Genomic DNA, 8845 nt, shown 5'->3' with positions numbered 1-8845 from the left:
GTAAATATTATATTGGAATATTTTAGGTTCATGATCTGTTCACATTTAGACCACCAAGTGTACTTTAAGGCACTTTCTTTCTTTCTTTTTATTTTATTTATTTTTTTATTTATTTATTTTTTTTTTTTTTGAGGCAGAGTTTCACTCTTGTTGCCCAGGCTGGAGTGCAATGGTGCCATCTCACCTCACTGCAACCTCTACCTCTCAGGTTCAAGTGATTCTCCTGCCTCAGCCTCCTGAGTAGCTGGGATTACAGACGTGTGCCACCACACCCAGCTAATTTTGTATTTTTAGTAGAGACAGGGTTTCACCATGTTGGCCAGGCTGGTTTCGAACTCCTGACCTCAGGTGATCCACCCCCTTCAGCCTCCCAAAGTGCTGGGATTACAGGCGTGAATCACTGCATGCACCCAGCCTAAGGCCCTTTTTTTTTTTTTTTTTTTTTTGAGACGGAGTCTCGCTGTCGCCCAGGCTGGAGTGCAGTGGCGTGATCTCGGCTCACTGCAAGCTCTGCCTCCTGGGTTCACGCCATTCTCTTGCCTCAGCTTCCCAAGCAGCTGGGACTACAGGCGCTCGCCACCTTGCCCGGCTAATTTTTTGTATTTTTAGTAGAGACGGGGTTTCACCGTGTTAGCCTGGATGGTCTCGATCTCCTGACCTCGTGATCCGCCCGCCTCGGCCTCCCAAAGTGCTGGGATTACAGGCGTGAGCCACCGCGCCCAGCCCTAAGGCACTTTTAAAATGAGTGTTTTACTGCTCTACTTGCAGATAAGCTTCCCTGATGATATGCTTAGACTCCCACAATTTTATTTCAGGAACTTAAAAAAAAAAGTTTAGAATGAGAAACAAACCAAAAGGAACTCTCCCTTTACTCCTTTGGTGACTTTCAGAATGTAACAAGAAGAAAGATGTTTACATCTTTGCACAGTTCTTTTTTTTAATTTTTTTTTTTTTTATAATTTCAACTTTTATTTTAGATTCAGGGGGTACATGTGCAGGTTTGTTACAAGGATATATTGCATTTGCACAGTTCTGACACTGACATATGCAGCATCTGCATCACCTAGACAGGTTTTAGATAGCTGAGGAACAGGACAATGATGAAATCAATTTATCACTTTAGGCCAGTTTGTCGCATTTCCCTGGCCATTTCAGCATTTAAGAAGACAAGGAGATGGGAAAGACCTAGAAGCTCTATTGGTCAGTAGGCCTTAGGTGAACTCATGGTTCTGAATAAGGTAAATGGCCACCATCCAAAGCAGCAAGTAAGGACACGGAAGTACCATACAACCTAGCAGGATGTTCTAATGTGGAATAAGATAAACAGACCAGATTCAGTGTACAATGAGTTGGTTCTAGATTGAGAGCACTACCGTGCCACAGTGAGGCACGAAGTCACTGAGTCCCAGATCTGAATCCTAACCCAGGCACATGGATTATGTCCTTAGAATATTTGTGTAATTTCTGTGAAGCTTTTTTTCACAGTTCCCCATCTGTAAAAATCTGTCTGATCACACCTTATGATGAGATTACTATGAGGGTTAAAAGAGATGAGATATCCAAAGCATTTAGCATACAGTCAGTTTCATGTGCTCAATTAATGGTTGCTAGGAAGCAGAGGAGACAGTAAAAATATTTAAGAACTAAAATGCATGAGCACTGATTAATCAGAACGGATGCCTGACCAATGAGGTCAATTAGGAAGGATTCCCGGTGAATAAAAAAGTTGGCCCAACCAATAAGAAGGACCATAGCCCTGCATACCCTACTGGCACATACTATTTCTTAGAGATAAGAAGGGGTTTTCATATTGAATAAGGATGCCAGAATTTGGGGCATGGAGAAAAAAGTAAATATCCAACAGAGCTACACCTGGCATGCCACATACAAAATCAGATGAGGGTAAAAAATAGTACTATGGCAGAGTTCTGTATTCTAGAGACTGCTACTCTGGTACCAGGCAAAGTGCCTCAAGGTAGTATGATAGTGTCTGGTGCACAGAAAGACAGGTGGTGCCCATCAGAAACTCAAGCACTAGGAAGGGCGCAGTGGCTCACACCTATAATCCCAGTACTTTGGGAGGCTGAGGTAGGCCGATTGCTTGAGCTCAGGAGTTCGAGACCAGCCTGGTCAACATGGTGAAACCCCACCTCTACAAAAAAAATAGAAAAATTAGCCAGGCATGGCAGCACATGCTTGTAGTACCAGCTACTCAGGAGGCTAAGGTGGGAGGATCACCTGAGCCCTGTTGAGAGAAAGAGAGGAAAGAAAAGGAAGAAAGGGAAGGGAAGGGAAGGAGGGAATGAGGAGAGAGGGAGGGAGAGAAGGAGGAAGGAAGGAAGGAAGGAAATAAGGAAGGAAGAAAGAAGAAGGAAGAGAGGAAAGGAAGGAAAAATGAAAGGAAGGATAAAAGGAAAGGAAAGGAGAGGGGAGCAGAGGGGAGGAAGGGGAGGAGAGGGGAGGGGAGGGGAGAAGGAAAAGGTAAGGTAGGCACCAAATGCCCAGGCCACAGAGCCCTATCCCAGACACCATCATCTAATCAGCAGAGGTTAGAATGCACACAACCCGGTGTCCAGGCAAAAGTAATAATGAGACAGTGAAAAGAGAGGAGAACTGGTAACAAATTTATTAACTTTAAATAGTGGCAATTGGAGGTAGAGGATACTTTTGTACTGCCTGCTCAAGACTAGAACTGGAGTCTGAGCTAATCCAGAGATAGATAAACAGGTAACCTGCTGATACACAGGATGGTGGAGGAGGGTTCCAAACTATTCCAAACTACACCCGCTGCTAAGAGTCAGCATATTTAAAGTCACCAGCACCCCATGATTTCATTTTCCTCATCTACAAAATGAAAGAGTTGGATCTGGGTATATCTGAAGGCTTTTCCAATGCTTTTAAACTTTTTGTATTTCTTACAAGAAATCTCAGAGAAAAGAGCAGGCACCCTTGGATACAGTACTAAAAGCAGTCCTTCTTAGTACAAAGGGCTTGTACTTTCATCCCAAAATTTCGATACCTAATAGATATTAAATAATACTATTTATACTTAGGTTATTCACCTGAGAAACATGGTTTTAGTGAAAAGCTAGGAGCTTTTTTCAGGTTCTAGCTGTGCAGCAAAGCAAAGTAAATAACAAAATGGAAAACCAAAGGTAGATTTAATCCATTAAACTCAGAAGCTCCTAATCTATTTTAGAATTTTAAAATCTATCAATGCATACTTGGTTTTACACCACTGCCCATTATCCCACAGCTATGCTATTTGGTAAGTCTCTCAATGGGTTTCCTTGTTTCCACTCGTTGTTCTTCTGTTACTCTACTGCCATAATTTCAATTTTCTATTAAAAATGCCATGATTTGTAAGCAAAAATGTACTTCATACACTACCGAGAAAAAAAATTAACACTGTCAAATTATAATATGCTATTAAATGTAGGATGCATCTTACTTTTAGAGCTGTTAAAATATTTTAAAAGTATGTCTTAAAATCAGTGCAGTATGGTATCTTTACAAATGGGAATCTGATGAGGTCACTTGTCTCTAAAAGTTCCACTTGTCTCTGAAACCCTACAGGATGAAGTCTAAACTCTGCTGCAGATTTTGGGTCTTCATCATCCAGCCCAATATTACCATCCTCTCTCCTAACATTTACCACTGAGCACCCAGTTGCCTCAATGTTAATTTTTCCTTCCATTGCAAAAATCTATGTTCTCTTTCTTCTTTCAACATTTATTGAATTCCTACTATGTTCCAAACTCTACTTTAGGCACTTCACTGTTTTTGTTTTGTTTGTTTTTGCTTTTGCTTTTTGGCTTGGAATCTCTTCCTCTTCCTCGTCTACCCTATAAACCTGGTAAATGTCTATTTTTCCTTCAAGATCCAATCCAACTATCTTTTCTTTTGTAAAAGGGAATTTTGTGACTTTCCCCAATTTCATCATGTAGACCTGATTTGGTAAACTTCTACTGCACTATGTTGAAAATGTTGATTTACCAATTGCCCACACTAGATAGTAGGCCCTTTGAGTGCAAGGAAAGTCCACACTAGATAGTAGGCCCTTTGAGTGCAAGGAAAGTGACATTTATTTTTGCAATCAGTCTAGTGATTAGGAAAGTAGGATTCAGTTTTCTGGCTTCAGAGTTCCTATCCTGCCCAGTAAGAAATCATGCACCCTAAGTGGGGAGACAGGTAAGTGAGATGACAGGATAACTGCAGACTGCCAAGGGAGCACAGTGATTATGAAGTGAAGTCCTTGGCTTTGATTCTCAGACTAGAAGTACCCCTATATTTTAGAACCAGACTAGAGCCCATCTCACAAACTTTTTGAAAGTAGCAAACATTCAGTGAATAGCTAACCCTATTACAATTTTTTAAAAGTCAATCATAAGAAATGCTAGGAGCATTATTGAGCATCTATTATATGCTCAGAATCCTGTAGGTACTAATTTCCTAAGTGACTGGTGACAGAAAGAAAATTCAAACAAATAACATATTCAAACTCACAGAAACAGTGACAAACACAGTCAGAATTTGATCCCAGGTCAACTTGATTTCCAAGAGTTTGTTCTTTCTATTAGAGCACTTTGCAGCACAATGCCTCTTCATCACTGAGGACATTCCTAATTTAATCAATTGCTTGTCAAGGAAAAATAGAAAAATCCTCTTCTTCAAACACCTGTGATTGGCATTGCTGGTTAGCTTTTCTTCCTGGCAAAATCTAAATGGGAAACATGACATGGTATTTGGCAATAATCAGCTGATGACGGAAACACTCTTGGAATCTATTTCTTATAATTTTTTTCTGCATGGTTTCATGCCTTATGAGCTCCATGTTCCATTTTTTCTGGATAATCTCAAACCAGTAGTCATTTACCCAGTCATAGTTCATTGGCAACTAGCTTTTAGGCAATGAACTTGATTTGTTGTATGAACTTTAGTTTGAGGTTGAAAAAGTTGGTGAAGTATAACAAATATAGCGAATAAGATGATCAAGACACATTAAACTATCAACAATAATGATAAGGAATATGGATGTGATAACCTTAGAGCCTGGTATCAAAATATCAAAATATTCTTTAAGTTTAAATGATAAATAGGAAGTGGTACTGATTTTATAGTTCATAATAACCCTGTGGATATGAAGGACTTGTGAAAGGGAGAAAATGGGGGTTTGAAGAGTCTCATTCTCTTTTGAGCTTATAAGATCTTGGTTACTACAATAAAGTCATAAGCAGAGATGGTCTCAGGGTGTGAAAGTTCAGGAACTAAAACCCACTAGGTAGCATAATAGAAATGGCCATTCTCCCATTTGAGTAAAATGAAAGGTTTTTATGTTATTTAATTTCTATTAATCAGTACTAATAAAATGCTAAGGCCTACTTGGAATATTATGATACTGAAAATAATTTAAATGCCAGGATTGGTAACCTGATCTTTACACATTCATTACATAGTCAACAAACAAATGCAGGTGAGTTGTAAGTACATGTCAAATTGCATTTTTTTTCTGAGAACATGAATGAATGTTTAATGCTATTTCTTTTTTTATTTTTTTGTGACAGAGTCTCGCTCTGTCACCCAGGCTGGAGTACAATGGCACGATCTCTACTGCTCACTGCAACCTCCACTTCCCGGGTTCAAGAGATTCTCCCACCTCAGCCTCCCGAGTAGCTGGGATTACAGGTGTGCACCACCATGCCCGGCTAATTTTTGTACTTTTAGTAGAGATGGGGTTTCACCATGTTGGCCAGGGCTGGTCTCAAACTCCTGACCTCAAGTGATCCACCCACCTCGACCTCCCAAAGTCCTGGGATTATAGGCGTGAACTACCATGCCCGGCCAATGTTATTTCTGTGTAAGCCAAAATTGTGTGAGGGGAGGCTAATTGCTATAACAAGCCCCAAATCTCAGTGACTTATCACAGTAAATATTCATTTGTCACTCAAATCAGAGACCACTGAAATTGAATGAGGTGTGTGTATGTATGTGAGAGGTCCACTTCATGCAGTCATTCAAGGACCCAGGATCCATCTACCTAGTGGTTCTAGACTCTTCTAGTGCTTCAGTATCCTCTATGCAGAGCCCTGCCACCCCCCAGCAGAATAGGAATAAGACAATATGGAGGATTGTGGAGACGGTCCTGAGGCCAGCCCTGGAAAAGATCCCCATCACTTCCATCCACGTTTCACGGCTCCAGCTCACTGCAAGAAAGCTGGTAAGTGTCGTCTAGCTGTGTGTCAGAAATGAAGAGAAGGAACAGAGATACTGGTGAGCACCACCATTTCCCACCTGAAAATAGGTAATGAATTTTCATTTGAATGACACAGTAGTTGCATGATATATAGGACATGAGCACAAAATAACAGTATTCTAAAGAACATCATAGTACCAGGATTTACATTCAAATGAGTGATGTCCGTTTGCCAGCAGTTACTTGGAAAAGCTGCCTGCTTGTTCCATGGATACCATCAATGCCTACTTTTATTTAAAAACTCTTCTTTTGCTATTTTCTCTAGAACATGTTTTGGTTCTTTATAATACTCTCAACAGTGGTAAATCTTCCTTTGAGGGTGAATTTGATAAAGATTATAAGAAGTAAATTAGAGCCAGTTTGGTGAATGAAGATAATCTGCTTCAGTTATTATATGTTGGGTCAGATAGGACAAACAATGTGTCTTATTTCTCAAGGGACTACACAAGGCAATTCCAAAACAAACATTACACAAATGTGTATGTCAATGATGTCATTGTTGAAATAAATTGACCTGTATTTCTTAACACAGATGCCACACAGATTTGGGGAAGAATATCTACAATTTGGATGTATGACTCTTCAGGTTATTGAAAGCACATAGTACAACAGGCAGTGGCCTAGAAAGAGAAGACAGAGAGGTGGGTAGCATTGCAACAGATGGAAATTCCTCCTCTTCACTATAATGGATGACTGGGTCCTCTCTTCTCAATTTTCTTACACTTGTTTTTTCCAGCTTTCCAGAAAAATGTCTGTAAGCACAGGATAAATTTCCTTAACCTGTGGAGGGTCTCGATAATTTATTCCCTTTTATTAGTTCAGTTTTATAAAAAACACTCCTTCTTGGGAGAAATTTTTAATTGAGTACATAACACTTTCTTTAAAAACCACACAGCAAATAATTTGCCAGGTTACATGATTTGGCAATTTGTAAGGTTAAAACATTTGGTGATCCACAGCTAAACTCTCTTAATGTTGAACATTTTAAAGGATGAAATGAAATAATAAATGTGAAAGGAATTTTTTATGTTAAAAAAATTTTAAAGCTTTACAATGTAAGGTGCTTTTAAAGCAAGAAGAAATGGTTTTTAACCTGAAGGCCCTCTACACTGGAGAGATGGGAACTTGCACTAAGTGTTTGAGGAAATTTGTGTGAATAAGTTTCTGGAAGGCAATCTGGCAATGCATGTCAAAATGGGCATAACTTTTGACGCACAAACAATAATTTCACTTTAGGTATTTGCCAAGGAAAATAATTGGACAAGTGTTTGAAGATTTGGCTAAAAGGAAATGTATTGCAGCTTTGTTTATAATAGTGAAAATGTAAAGCACACAAAACCCCTAAACTTATGTTAATATGGAATCAGTTAAATATAATGCAATATGTACATTCAGTGGAATAATAATCAATGGTAAAAAGGATGCAGTTATTGATTCTAAAGATCAATATGCCATGTATATGTGAAAGTTAAAGCTAATTATGAGGTAGATACATATCCCATTTTATATTTTATACTGTATGGAGAAAATAAACATTCCAGGATGTGTCACAAATGTTATCAGCGGTTTTATCTCACCTGAGATAAAACCATTATAGGTAATGTTTTTCTTTCTTCTTTTTTTTCTTTTTTACTTGTCTGTCTTTTCTCATTTTTCCTCAAGTGAGCATGTATTTGTAAAAAAACATATATTAGAAGTAATACTGCATAGAGTGGATTCTGTCGTCATACTGCCTGGGTTTGAATTCCAATTTTTCCTTTATTGGAAAAGTAAGAGACAGTGTCTCGCCCTGTCACCCAGCCTGGAATGCAGTGGTGTAATTTCGGCTCACCTCTGCCTCAACTTCACAAGCTCATGCAATCCTCCCACCTTAGCCTCCTGAGTACAGGCACACCCCACCATGCCTGGCTAATTCATTATTATTATTATTTTGTAGATATGGGGTCTCCTTATGCTGCCTAGGCTGGTCTCAAACTCCTGGGCTCCAGCGATCCACCCAGTTTGGCCTCCCAAAGTGCTGAGATTACAGGCATAAGCCACCGCACCCACCCCAATTTTTCCTTTTAAATAGGTGTAAATGTACCTGTAAAATGCAGTACCTACCTCGTCAGGTTATATGGAGGATTAAATGTGGTAATATTCTAAGGTAATTAAAAAATATGCACATGGCAAACATTACATAAATATTTGTTATTCAGTAGTTAGGAAAGCAATGGTCTTATTTCCGTTTTGAGAAAATGCTGATCAGTATTTAAACTTCTTATATGCAAATTAGCAAAGAAGACAAGATATTGTCATAGATGTTAGCAATTTTAAATGAGGTCCACAAAAAACAACAAAACTGAAAAGAAAAGCAGCTCACCATTACCCAACTTACTGAATTAAGGTAGTTAAATACACAGGCCCTTAAAGCAGAATAGGACTCAGTTCTAATCTTAATATCCATACACATAGCTGAGACCTTGGCAAGCCACACAACCTCCTATAACTCAGATTCCTCACCTGTAAAAAATGAAGACAACATAAGGCACTAGAGATAATAGAAACCATTGGTCTTACAGGGCTCTTCCATAGATTACTTAAAATAACCTA

The sequence above is a fragment of the Pongo abelii genome, chromosome 12, assembly GCF_028885655.2.
Source record: "Pongo abelii isolate AG06213 chromosome 12, NHGRI_mPonAbe1-v2.0_pri, whole genome shotgun sequence".
Taxonomy (NCBI): domain Eukaryota; kingdom Metazoa; phylum Chordata; class Mammalia; order Primates; family Hominidae; genus Pongo; species Pongo abelii.
Note: the sequence above shows the minus strand (reverse complement) of the source record.